General features: G+C 42.0%; 1 pseudogene; it reads right to left on the reverse strand.

Moving 5' to 3' along the window:
* Positions 1-14847, reverse strand: part of LOC109871560 (ephrin type-B receptor 1-B-like) — a 263743-nt pseudogene that overhangs the window by 21698 nt on the left and 227198 nt on the right.

Here is a 14847-nt window from a genome sequence, read left to right on the forward strand (position 1 = left end):
TATTTTACATCAAAAGGAGGGGGATGGAATTCATTTTGATTCCCAAATTGGATTCCTCAAACACGATCCTATCAAAACGAGTGGTTAGAGGATGTTTCTAGTGAAAATTGCACATGGTACATCACTGTTGGTAACACTCACACATGGGGGAGCTCTCTCTCTCTCTCCCCCCAACTCCTTCCTAGTTCCTCCCTGTGTCTCCAATGCTCAGAGGAGCTTTGACACACACTAACAAATAAGAGGGCAGGGTAAGATCGATGGGAACATAAGACGGATGTGGCGGCTAGCAAAGCCAACTTCAAAGGGTCCCTTTAAACCAGCATTAGAACAAAGTAGAGTAGAAAACCAATCCATGAGATGGAGGGAGGGAAGGAAGAAGGGAAGGAGAGAAAAAAATAAGGGTTGAATATTGATTAAGCTGTACACTCGCTCGTTCTGTCCAAACTACAAAAGAGCGAGGGGATAGTCCATTAAGAGCTTGGGGCATGAGTGGAGAAATTAAACGAGGAGGACATAAGTTGGCTATTTCAGGAAGTCTTTGATGAGGGGAGGGTGGAATTGGGTTCAGTACATGTTCAAATCTACAATGACTGTGCTCTGTAAGCCTAAGCCCTGTTGCGGGCTGACAAATGTACGTTACATTGCCCATATATCATCAGCTGTAACTCATATTGGTTTTATCAAGCCACAAACATGCTGCAATGAGTGCAACATACACTGAGTATGCCAAAAATTAGGAACACCTTCCTAATATTGAGTTGCAAACTCCCCCTACACACACACCCTGAGGTGCGGGGGGCTGCCTTAATCGACATCCACGTCTTCGGCGCCCAGGGAACAGCGGGGTTAACTGCCTTGCTCAAGGGCAGAACATATTTTTACCTTGTCAGCTCTGGGATTTGATCCAGCAACCTTTCGGTTACTGGCCCCACGCTTTAATGCTTCCCACAGTTGTGTCAAGATGGCTGGATGTCCTTTGGGTGGTGGACCATCCTTGATACACACGGGAAGGGAGACTGTTGAGTGTCAAAAACCCAGCATAGTTGCAGTTCTTGACACAAACCAGTGGGCCTGGCATCTACTACCAAACCCCGTTTGTCTTGCCCATTCACCCTCTGAACGGCACACATTCACAATCCATGTCTATATTGTATCAAGGCTTAAAAATCCTTGATTTAATCTGTCTCCTCCCATCTACCCTGATTGAAGTGGATTTACCAGGTGACATCATTAAGGGATCATAGCTTTCACCTGGATTCACCTGGTCAGTCTGTCATGGAAAGAGCAGATGTTCTTAATGTTTTGTAAACTCAGTGTATATCATCATACTGTATAATACATATTATGTGAACAGAAAAAACATGTAAATAAACTATTACCCCAGTCCCATTTACTATAAGAAACTATAAAAAAGAGGTGGTAAGCAGTGTTTTTAAATGATTAATAAGGCACAGTGGAGTGAACACCATCCATATTCCTGGGTCTATACTCATTAAGTGTTTTAGATTGGGAGTGCTGATCTAGGAGCAGTTTAGCCTTTTAAATCATGTTGAATAAGATTTCATGGGACAGGGGGAACAGCTGATCGTGGAGCAGCTCTCATAATCTAAGGCACTTGATACACACACGTTCTATAACTCACCCTCAGGAAGGAATCGAGGGCCCCGTTCTCCATAAACTCTGTGACGATCATGACTGGCCGACTCTTGGTGACCACGCCCTCCAGTCTGATGATGTTGGGGTGGTCGAACTGTCCCATGATTGACGCCTCGGACAGGAAGTCCCGCCTCTGCTTCTCCACGTATCCTGCCTTCAGGGTCTTGATGGCTACGTAGATCTCCCTCTTGCCTGGCAGCTTCAGGCGCCCCTTGTACACCTCACCAAACTCACCTGGGGGAAGGAGAGGTGTGGTGTGTGGTTATAGGGCTGGATCAACAGTCTAGAGAGATCAAGTCAATATTAGACCTTGAGATGTTGGTAAATATAAATCCATTTGATCGCGCTAGTGCAATACTTTGAATCTGGCTCGAGAGGGACCAGGGACCCTATTTGACCAGGGACCCTATACAACATGTATGTTGGACCAGAGTTAACAAGCAGAAGATAGTTAGACCTTTGTGTTTTCAATAATCTGGGGAGGGCATTCATGAATGGAAACTACAAGAATAACAACACAACAAATTCACAGTAAATATCTACTATTTCCATTCCTTGATTACTCATCATCCTCTCGGCATCCTGCGGAGATCCCACACCACCGAATAAACAAAAAACGGAAATCTGTAATTAGCAAACCCCTATTCCTCTATCCTTTCCTTCATCCCACTCCTCCATCTCCTCCCCCTATCCTTTCTCGTTTCCTCTCGCCTATCATGCAGTGTGTCTCAGCCAGACCACCGGAGGCTACTCCAGTCCTTGTCTCATTAGCCTGCTGTTATTTAACTCTTTGTATGAATCAACACCAATGAGCATGTCCCCATACAGTCAAGAAGGTCTGGCATGGCCCATCGAGGGAGGGCATGTCCCCAGAGAGAGAGAGGAAGAGAGTTAGGAAGGGAGAGAGGGAGAGAGTTAGGAAGGGAGAGAGGGAGGGAGGTGAGAGAGAGAGAACGAAATAGAGATAGGGAGACAGACAAAGCAAAAAAGAGAGAGAGCTTGGTACAGGGACTGGGATGCTATAGGCTAAAGATATTTCTGCAACCCACCAACCTGCCCACGCACAAAGAAACACACATCCATCCACATTTACCTGCGCCAATGACTTCTTCGATCTTGACGGTGGAGACGTCGATCTCCTTGGCGAACTCCCGGACGGCCTCGTTAGGGTCCTCATAAGTGAAGGGGTCGATGTAGATCTTCATCCCCGGAGAGCCTGAGAAGTGGGTCGGGCAGCCCATTGGGGAGGGGCAGTTAGACATGTCGGCTCTCAGGGAGAGCTCTAGAACCAATCAGAGTGGATATGAACAATCAGTGAGAGTGCAGAATCTTTTGTGTTTTTGGTGGTGAAATGGGCTGTGGGTGGACATTGAATTCATATGTCCATGTAGTATGTATGTAACAGCATAGTGCAATGAAAAAGGTAGCTGTGCTGTAATACAACCTCTCATAAGGTATCTATGCATTAGAATGATGCTTCCATCGGGGTTAGAAGCGGTTCAGGGAACAGAACTAAAATACAGAAAATATTTTTTCAATGAAAGTGATCCATACTATTCCGGAACAGAACCATTATTTTAAAAGCATGGGAACCAGTTAATAACATTATTTTATGTTCAAGGCATTTTTTCCTAGTTGAACAAAAAAAACGCAAGGCTACTGTACTGATGTTACCATAGTCTACTGTACTGGCGTAACCATAGTCTACTGTACTGATGTTACCATAGTCTACTGTACTGACGTTACCATAGTCTACTGTACTGACGTTACCATAGTCTACTGCACTGATGTTACCAGAGTCTACTGTACTGATGTTACCATAGTCTACTGTACTGGCGTAACCATAGTCTACTGTACTGATGTTACCATAGTCTACTGTACTGATGTTACCATAGTCTACTGTACTGGCGTAACCATAGTCTACTGTACTGGCGTAACCATAGTCTTCTGTACTGATGTTACCATAGTCTACTGTACTGATTGTACCATAGTCTACTGTACTGGCGTTACCATAGTCTACTGTACTGATGTTACCATAGTCTACTGTCCTGGCGTTACCATAGTCTACTGTACTGATGTTACCATAGTCTACTGTACTGGCGTTACCATAGTCTACTGTACTGATGTTACCATAGTCTACTGTACTGATGTTACCATAGTCTACTGTACTGATGTTACCATAGTCTACTGTACTGGCGTTACCATAGTCTACTGTACTGACGTTACCATAGTCTACTGTACTGATGTTACCATAGTCTACTGTACTGACGTTACCATAGTCTACTGTACTGATGTTACCATAGTCTACTGTACTGATGTTACCATAGTCTACTGTACTGGCGTTACCATAGTCTACTGTACTGATGTTACCATAGTCTACTGTACTGATGTTACCATAGTCTACTGTACTGACGTTACCATAGTCTACTGTACTGATGTTACCATAGTCTACTGTACTGATGTTACCATAGTCTACTGTCCTGACGTTACCATAGTCTACTGTACTGATGTTACCATAGTTTACTGTACTGATGTTACCATAGTCTACTGTCCTGGCGTTACCATAGTCTACTGTACTGATGTTACCATAGTCTACTGTACTGATGTTACCATAGTCTACTGTACTGATGTTACCATAGTCTACTGTACTGATGTTACCATAGTCTACTGTACTGATGTTACCATAGTCTACTGTACTGATGTTACCATAGTCTACTGTACTGACGTTACACGCATGATTCAGAAGATAGAGAGAGAGATTTTTAATTAGCTAGAGAAGAATGGATAAACTTTTTCATTGCTAGTTAAGGATACTATAAACCTTGAAATTCACATTGGATTTATTAACTACAAAAAGGTAAGATACAGTATGTTTTCATCCTGGTGCCGCTCAGCACACACAAGCTTGTTAGCTAGCGGGCTCAAAAGACATTCAAAGTTCCTCCATAGAAGTTGCCCCTCCTAGATATAATTCAAATAATTCAGATAATGCATGTCACAACAAGATGCCAGAGCTTCAAGCCTCCTTCTCAACCCTCTCCTGCTCTCTCCCCACCCGCATTATTTCACTCGAACCTTGTGCCAAAGGCTACTTTTGTCTGTCCATCACGCATGTAAACAACTAGCCTGCCTGCTCTGTCTGCTCTGATTGGTGAAGTCATTTAATGAGCTAAATATAAACAACTGTTGATTTCACAAGTAAAAAAATAAACACAAAGGGACAATATAAACCGGAAAACATTTTTGGTTTGAACCGGTTCAGAACTTTATTTTGCTGGTCGGAACACGGGACGAAACGAAAGAAATTGTGGTTCTGATTGGAAATAATAATTTTGGTTCCAACCCCTGGTTTCCAGGACTCTGTCTTTGGGTGTAGGCAAACAAGCAAGCCTGTGTGAATGGATTTGAATTATAGTAATGTACACAAGTCTATTAGGGATCCTGTTTTCTCCCAGGAACAAGCACTCCTCCACAGCAGACACTAATAAAATAGTGTTTTGATGAATCCGTTTTATCCAACAGTAAACATCGAGAGCCAGGAGAAAGAGAGAGAGAGACAGAATGAGAGAGAGACGGAGAAACAGAAAGAGCTTTTTTCTTTCCTCTCTCACTCCCTTCCTCTCTGCCCTGTGATCGCAGAGGAACCAATTTCCCCACCATCTCTCCCCATAGATGCTCATAAACTGATAAAACCGCCTCGCTAACCAACGGCTCTAAGCGCCAGCGACAGATAGGTGAGTACAGTTCACTGTCTGGGGATGTCTGGGAATGGAGAAACACTTGTTTCTGAGGCAGATGAGATGGCTTGTGGGTAGTCAAAATCATATTCAACACATGAATTGACAACATAGAATATACGCCTAAAATCGCAACCTATCCACTATGTAATGCACTAAATTTGACTAAGCCACAAATTCTCTCAATGACATTGATTAGCACTCTCAGACTGGTTTTGCAATATGGCACCAGGGTTGAAATAAGCCCATCGTCTCCTCATGAACCTCATTCATCTACATGACATGCAGCACCTAGGCTGAGCAGAGTCAAGTGGCGGAGGGCTGAGAAGGGGATAGGAAGGATAGGATCTCTATAGGATCTCTATTCAAGGAGGGGATCAAGGTACCTTGTACCTTACATATAGCTCTTGAATGAAAGCTCAGACTGGCTAGCACACTAATTACCTTGAAGCCTGTCTCTGTGGATGTAATTGCTGATTAGAGACTCCATGGAGACTGGATTACAGATAATCCATGAGAGGGTTTGGAGTTCTGCATTATATAATGGCATTATGGACGTGTGTGCATGCGTGTGACTGAAACGCAGCTCAGGAATCTCAGCCCTGGGAACATAGGCATGCACACACACACACACACAAACGTGCATCCCATTGCCTTTTTCCATATTCCACAGACCCATGCCCACTTTCATGTATAATTTAAATAGCAAACAGTTTATCAGTTGTTTGTGCGGGCCAAAGCACATCCAAACCACCGGGTCTATTTTTACCCAGCTATAAAACAACAAAGTCCATTGGGTGAGGGAAAGAGGGGGTGGAGAGAGAGAAAGATCCCCTATAACCAATAGCTCATGGCACAGATTTGGTCCTGAAGTATACACACCTAAACTAATCTACTGTATAGATCCATGATGTGCGCATATACACTCATATACGCTACAGGCAAAACATCTAAATGAATATTCTCCTCAGTGCAAGTTAAGTTAATTAGCCAGCGTTTGATGTGAGAAAATAATTTATCAGACACACACTGCAACTTATTAAGGCAGAAATCAGAGAGAGAAAAATACAAACATTCTGCAATCTGCAAATCTTAAGGGATTAACACGCCGCTGGCCTGGATCGTAAATTAAAATCTAAATCCAGCAAGCAATTAGATTCTTAGTGAAATATATGGAAGTTTGTTGAAGAATCTGTCTTTTCCGGGTTGTTTTTCCAATGACAGACAATTCGAGGTCGACCGATTATGATTTTTCAACGCCGATACTGATTATTGGAGGACCAAAAAAAAGCTGATACCGATTCATCAGCCAATTTTTAAAATGTATTTGTATTAATGACAATTACAACAATACTGAATGAACACTTATTTTAACTTAATATAATACATCAATAAAATCAATTTAGCCTCAAATAAATAATGAAACATGTTAAATTTGGTTTAAATAATGCAAAAACAAAGTGTTGGAGAAGAAAGTAAAAGTGCAATATGTGCCATGTAAAAAAGCTAACGTTTCAGTTCCTTGCTCAGAACATGAGAACATATGAAAGCTGGTGGTTCCTTTTAACATGAGTCTTCAATATTCCCAGGTAAGAAGTTTTAGATTGTAGTTATTATAGGAATTATAGGACTTTTCTCTCTAGACCATTTGTATTTCATATACCTTTGACTATTGGATGTTCTTATAGGCACTTTAGCATTGCCAGTGTAACAGTATAGCTTCTGTCCCTCTCCTCGCCCCTACCTGGGCTCGAACCAGGAACACATCGACAACAGCCACCCTCGAAGCATCATTACCCATCCATCGCTCCACAAAAGCCGCAGCCCTTGCAGTGCAAGGGGAACAACTACTCCAACTCTCAGAGCGAGTGACGTCATCGATTGAAACGCTATTAGTGCGCACCCCGCTAACTAGCTAGCCATTTCACATCGGTTACACCAGCAAAATCTCGGGAGTTGATAGGCTTGAAGTCATAAACAGCTCAATGCTTGAAGCATTGCAAAGAGATGTTTGAATGAATGCGTACGAGCCTGCTGCTGCCTACCATCGCTCAGTCAGACTGCTCTATCAAATACCAAATCATAGACTTAATTATAACATAATAACACACAGAAATACGAGCCTTTGGTCATTAATATGGTCGGATCTGGAAACTACAATTTCGGTTAAATACGGAAACCGTTACGTATTTTATCTAACGGGTGGCATCCCTAAGTCTAAATATTGCTGTTACATTGTACAACCTTCAATGTTATGTCATAATTATGTACAATTCTGGCAAATTAATTACGGTCTTTGTTAGGAATAAATGGACTTCACACAGTTCGCAACGAGCCAGGCGGCCCAAACTGCTGCATATACCCTGACTGCTTACACGGCACGCAAGAGAAGTGACACAATTTCCCTAATTATAAGAAATTAATGTTACCAGGCAATATTAACTAAATATGCAGGTTTAAAAATATATACTTGTGTATTGATTTTAAAGAAAGGCATTGATATTTATGGTTAGGTTTGGTGCAACGACAGTGCTAAATCATCACCCGTTTGGCGAAGTAGGCTGTGATTCGATGAGAAATGAACGGGCACCGCATTGATTATATGCAACGCAGGACACGCTAGATAAACTAGTAGTATCATCAACCATGTGTAGTTAACTAGTGATTATGTGAAGATTGATTGTTTATTATAAGTTTACTGCTAGCTAGCAACTTACCTTTGCTTCTTGCTGCCCTCGCGTAACAGGTAGTCAGCCTGCCACGCAGGCTCCTCGTGGAGTGCAATGTAAGGCAGGTGGTTAGAGCGTTGGACTAGTAACCGGAAGGTTGCAAAAATGAATCCCCGAGCTGACAAGGTAAAAATCTGTTGTTCTGCCCCTGAACAAGACAGTTAACCCACCGTTCCTAGGCCATCATTGAAAATAAGAATATGTTCTTAACTGACTTGCCTAGTTAAATAAAAGTGTAAATATATATATATATATATTTAAATATAAGGTATATATATATATATATCTATATATTTTTTTGTTAATCGGCAAAATCAGTGTCCAAAAATACCGATTTCCGATTGTTATGAAAACTTGATATCGGCCCTAATTAATCGCCCATTCCGACCTCCAGTTGTCCACTATCTATGTGAGATGGTGGACATACAGTCGGCTGTCTGTCTATTCATGCACAAACCAGATGCTGGAGCACAAACCAGATGCTGGAGCACAAACAGCAGCTGAGACAACTAATTTCTGGATAAAGGAAACGTGTGTGTGTGTGTGTGTGTGCATGTGGCTGACATATGGACATTTCTGGATACATGTTGTATGTGGGCATTTACTAAATATGTATTGTGTGGGAGTGTGTGAATGTCAGTGAACGCGTGTTGATAAATGGTGACAGATGCTTGTGGTGTGTGTGTGTGTGCCTGCGTGCGTGCATGCATGTGTACATGTTCCTGCACATGTGTACATGTTCCTGCATAGGCCTACATATATGGTGGCAAGCGGATGTGTGTAGATCCATTAGTGTGTGTGTGTGTGTGTGTGTGTTTGTGATGCCTTTGAAAGTGGGTGGGTGTGTGTGTGTGTGATGCCTTTGGAAGTGGGTGGGTGTGTGTGTGTGTGTGATGCCTTTGGAAGTGGGTGGGTGTGTGTGTGTGTGTGTGTGTGTGTGTGTGTGATGCCTTTGGAAGTGGGCGGGTGTGTGTGTGTTTGCGATGCCTTTGGAAGTGGGTGTGTGTGTGTGTGTGTGTGTGTGTGTGATGCCTTTGGAAGTGGGTGTGTGTGTGTGTGTGTGTGTGTGTGTGTGTGTGTGTGTGTGTGTGTGTGTGTGTGTGTGTGTGTGTGTGTGTGTGTGTGTGTGTGTGTGTGTGTGTGTGTGTGTGTGTGTGTGTGTTTGCGATGCCTTTGGAAGTGGGTGGGTGTGTGTGTGATGTTTATGGATGGCTGTTGATGTGCTTGTGACTATTTTCAGGTCATCTGACCATAGCACCGGATCCAATCTAAGTGCCAATGCCGTTTGGCAAACTCCAGGCAGTGCTTTGGTCAGATGACATGAAAATAGACCTCATTAGCCACGCACACCAGTGGTGGGTTTGGTGTCAAAAAATAGAATCATATGTAGAAAAGTACCTTGTGCCTACTGTCAAATATGGTGATGGATCTTTGATGTTATGGGGCTATTTTGCTTCCACTGGTCCTGGGGCCCTTGATATGTTCAACGGCATCATGAACTTGACCAAGCAGCAGGACATTTTAGCCAAAAACCTGGTTACCTCTGCAGGAGGCTGAAACTTGGCCGCAAGGGATCTTCCAGCAAGACAATGAACCGTAACACATCAAAATTCACCAATAAGTGGTTAATTGACCACAAAATCAACATTTTGCAATGGCCATCTCAGTCTCCAAACTCCATTGAAAACCTGTGGTGAGAAATTAGAGAACAACCGTTAATCGGCCGAGCTGATATATCGGGACGATATTCGCTTTTTCTAGTCTATTGGTTATTGGACCTTCTCTATCAGCTTTGCTGATAGTCCCTTTACATAGCATAAATGCTGCTATGCCAGCCACCCCTCACCGCCTGGCCATGAGCACTGCACAATGCTGAGGAATGCATAGCTGGGAAAATCAGCAGCAAGCTAGCTCATTCTCCAGCAGAAAGGTGCAGATTGAGAAATGGATGAATTGACACAGTGACCAAAATCAAACTCCTGTTGCAAATATTAGTTTAGTTAATTCACTAATAATAAGGCTTGTGTCGACGTGCCAGGATATGCATGAAATAAGAAAGCTAGCTAGCTATGTGATCTGTTAGCAAAGATTACAATAATTAGCTAACCTTTTCATCTGCGATGTTAGCTAGTTAGCTATATTAGCTACTATGCTAGCTAGCTGGCTAGATAAACATGGTGATAAGATATCAGATAGGAGCTAATAGCCAATGTAGCTAGCTAACATTAGCTGGTTATCATTTGAACATGCACAATTTTTAGCAATGGAAAATCAACTTGCGTTGTAACGTTAGCTATATACTGGTGTGCCAATCTGACCAGCTGCAATCATATGCATAAATTGACAGTTGATAGATTAGATGATTGTCCTAATAGGGAAAGAAGGAAGTGTTTTAAAATGGCCAAATAAAGTTTGGCAATAGGTTTAGCTACCTAAGAATCATCCACCATGTTTATGGACCATGTAAACTGTAGATCAGCGTGTGTGTTTGTACGTTCTGACTTAAACTATGGGCAGATTAAACTATGGGCAGATTAAACTAGATATAATGTGCATTGTTGTTTCATATTTTTTCCTACCCTCGCTCTGCTTGTTAGATATCAGGGGCAGCAGGTAGCCTAGAGATTAAGAGCATTGGGCCAGTAACCAAAAGGTTGTTGGTTCAAATCCCAGTGCTGGTAAGACTGAAAAATCTGCCGATCTGCCCTTGCGTGATCTGCCCAACTGATCCCGGGCGTGGATGTTGATTAAGGCAGCCCCCCTCACCTCTCTGATTCAGAGGGGTTAGGTTAAATGCAGAAGATGCATTTCAGTTGAATGCATTCAGTTGTGTAACTGACTTGTCAATTTCCTTTTATTATGCACATTTATGTCTTGGTAGCCAATGTCAACGCCATCGAGTGAGTTTTCATGCTAGCAGTAAACTGCAGCAAGTGATATGAGCGATGGAGAGAGATGTGAAAGGGAGTGGAGTTACAGCCTCGCTCTATCCAATCGTAGCAGTAAGATCAAGTTGCAACCTGCCATTTCTTGACAGATAGCTGAACTCGCCAATAGAACTGTTTCTAATTTTGTTATGCATCCTGACAGCTGAAAAAAATACTTATTTCATAAGCATCCGTGATCACAAATCATGACGTTACGTTGGACCCATTTGCATTGAATATATGTTATTTTATATTTACAAACTAACAGCAGTGCCTATAGGAGATCCTTCCATACAAGCGTGACATGCTGGAGTGATGATTCTATGCAAATGTTGTTGGTCATTAGGTCACTTTAATAATTCCACTTTAAGAATGTTTACATATCTCACATTACTCATCTCATATACTGTATAATGTATCCTTCGCTATCTATTCTTTACTATGTATTGCATCCTAGTCACTGCTCATCCATATAGTTTATACTTATATATTCTCATCCCATTCCTTTACTAGATTGTGTGTATTAGGTTTTGTAGTGGAATTTGTTAGATATTAGGTTTTGTTGTGGAATTGTTAGATATTACCTGTTAGATACTGCTGCACTATAAGCATTTCGTTACACTCGCAACTGCTAACCATGTGTATCTGACCAATAACATTTGATTTGATTTGATTAGGTCCCAAATGGAAGGCAAAACGATTGCCATCTGTACAGTAGCACCATAGTCTCCGAAACAAGCTCAATAACTCAATGCAGGCACACACTCCTATTGAATATGCATTCACCTGTATTGTGTGTAGGCCTATACCATCTTCATTTACTCAGTTAATGAAGAGATTTACAATTTAAATTAAATGTTATGTAGTTAGATTGGTAAAAACAGTCATTAATTGTTTGATTTTAAAATTGACGCATTAACGCATACATGACTCCGGGATATTTTGTCATAAAAATGTTAAAATGTAATGATATTGAATATTGACCTAAAATATCGTCCATCAGCCTCCTCGGCCCCAACAAATCCATATCGGTCATTCTCTAGTTTGAATTGTAGAGGACAGTCCATAAGCACAGACAAAGGATATCACGGATCTGGAAAGACTATGTGTTCTCCCGTCTCATAAAACATTTTAGAAAAAGGCCCAGTGTTGTTATCCTTGCAAGGGGCGGGAGTATTGAAAACAGAGGTGCCAATTTTGACACCTACCTTTTTGAGAATTTGTTTTATTACTTGTTAAACAAAATCTCTTTCTCTGACCAATTTTGTTGGTATAAAATATACTTTTCTCATTTTTGGTACCTACAATATAGTTTGGTATTTTAATTATTTATTTAATAGTATTTTTGGGTAATTTTTATCAAGCGTGCCAATAATTTCAGTAAAATCCCTGAACTACCCCTTTATAGTTTTAGGTGTTGCATGTTCATTTCCCATTCAGTGCACCACTCATCACAGTTTGTGACTCCATTACCAACAGCCAGGGTGACAAAAACCCACTCCTTAAGCATTTCAACCAAGAAGAATCAAAGTGGAGTTGTTTCTTCCAAAGTGGGTAGTTTTCTACCAATGAGTAGTAATTATAAAACTGTCTGTCAAATCCTGAAGAGAAAAGATCGGACATAATCTATTCCTGAGCATTATTATTAGTTAGCGGGTGAGAGTGGAGGGGGAAAACACAAGCTGAATAGGAACACTTATCACTGTTTTTCCCTCGCCTTCAAATTGCTTGATGATAAGCGTGGTTAGCGCTGTTGCCGTCTCTCTAACATCTTCTTATTTTATTTCTCCACTTATGTTAATGGCTTTAAATCTCCATAAGATAGCCTCTGATACGACCAACTTCGAATGCCAACTCTTCTGAGGGTTTGACCGGGGGAGAAATGGCACACCGCATGTACAAGGCAAGCAGGTACAAGCTCCACAAAAGACAATATAGACTCAAACTTGAATTGATGTTCGACAACTCAGACTCACGACTTACAGTATGTGGCAAGGACTACCAGAGAATACAAAGGAAAATCCACCTGTGTGGTGCCCACTAAAGCCTCCATCCCAAACCAGCTTAAAACATTCTATGCTTTCTTTGAGGCAGACAATATCGAGCAGTCCAGGAAGACTCTCGCTGCTCCGGGCGACCAGGTGCTTTCGCTCTCCAAGGCTGATGTGAGGAAAACTCTCAAAAGAGTGAAAACTCACAAAGCAGCCAGCCCAGATGGCATCCCTGGCCGCGTCCTCAGAGTGTGTGCTGACCAGCTGGCAGTCATTTTCTCTGACATCTTCAACCGGTCCCTGTCCCTGTACCAGGCTGTAGTCCCCGCTTCAAAGAGACAACCATCGGCCCACTGCCCAAGAAAAACAAGGTGACATGCCCAAATGACTATCGCCCGTCGCACTCACCCCGGTCATCATGAAATGCTTGGCGAGGCTGGTCATGGCCCACATCAGGGCCAGCATCCCAGGCACACTGGATCACTCTAATTTGCCTACCGTTCCAACAGATCTACAGAAGATGACATTTCCAGAGCTATTCACACAGTCGAAAACACATCTGGACAAGAGGAACACCTATGTGAGAATGCTGTTAATTGACTACAGTTTAGCCTTCAACACTATTGCTTCCTCCAAGCTTGTCAACAAGCTCAGAGCCCTGGGTCTGGAAACCACCCTCTGCAACTGGAATCCTGGAGTTCTTGATGGGCAGATCACAGGCTGTGAGGATTGACTCTTAATGTTGACACTACCCATCCCGGTAGCGGGATAATTGTCATCAGCAACCGCTGAATAGCATAGCGCCACAGTCAAATAATATTAAAAAATATTCATATTCATGAAATCACAAGTGCAATATAGGAAACACAGCTTAGCCTTTTGTTTTAATCCATCTGTCGTCTCAGATTTTGAAATTATGCTTTACAGAGAAAGCAATCCAAGCGTTTGTGTAAGTTTATCGATAGCACAACATAACATTATGTACACTAAGCATTAAGTAGCTAGGTCACAAAAATCAGAAAAGCAATCAAAAAAATGGTTTACCTTTGATGATCTTCGGATGTTTTCGCTCACGAGACTCACGAAACAAATACCGACGTTTGTTTGTCGCATTATGTTCAGAAATCCACAGGAAAGAGCGGTCACGACAACGCAGACGTATATTCCAAATAATATCCATAATGTCCACAGAAACATGTCAAACGTTTTTTATAATCAATCCTCATGTTGTTTTTAAAATATATATTCGATAATATATAAACCGAGTGTGTAGATTTTTCAATAACAGAGGGAGGAACAATGGCGGCTTTACTCAGTTGCGCAAAACTCACCTATCCACTTACGCAATGTTATCCGTCACGCTCATTTTTCAAAACAAAAGCCTGAAACTATGTCTAAAGACTGTTGACACCTTAGGGAAGCCATAGAAAAAGGAATCTGGTTGATATCCCTTTAAATGGAGGATCGGCATGCATAGGAACAGAGAGGTTTCAAAATAAGAGGCACTTCCTGATTGGATTTTCCTCAGGCTTTCGCCTGCAATATCAGTTCTGTTATACTCACAGACAATATTTTTACAGTTCTGGAAACGTTAGAGTGTTTTCTATCCCAATCTGACAATTATATGCATATTCTAGTTTCTGGGGCTGAGAAATAGGCAGTTTCAAATGGGTACGTTTTTTTGCCAAAAACGAAAATACTGCCCCCTACACGCAAAAGGTTAACACAGGGTCCCCCATGGGGTGTGTCTTCAGCCCTCTGCTGTACTCCCTGTTCTCCCACGACTGCATGGCTTTGCATGACATCA

This window comes from Oncorhynchus kisutch, linkage group LG27 (genome assembly GCF_002021735.2).
Source record: "Oncorhynchus kisutch isolate 150728-3 linkage group LG27, Okis_V2, whole genome shotgun sequence".
NCBI classification, from domain to species: domain Eukaryota; kingdom Metazoa; phylum Chordata; class Actinopteri; order Salmoniformes; family Salmonidae; genus Oncorhynchus; species Oncorhynchus kisutch.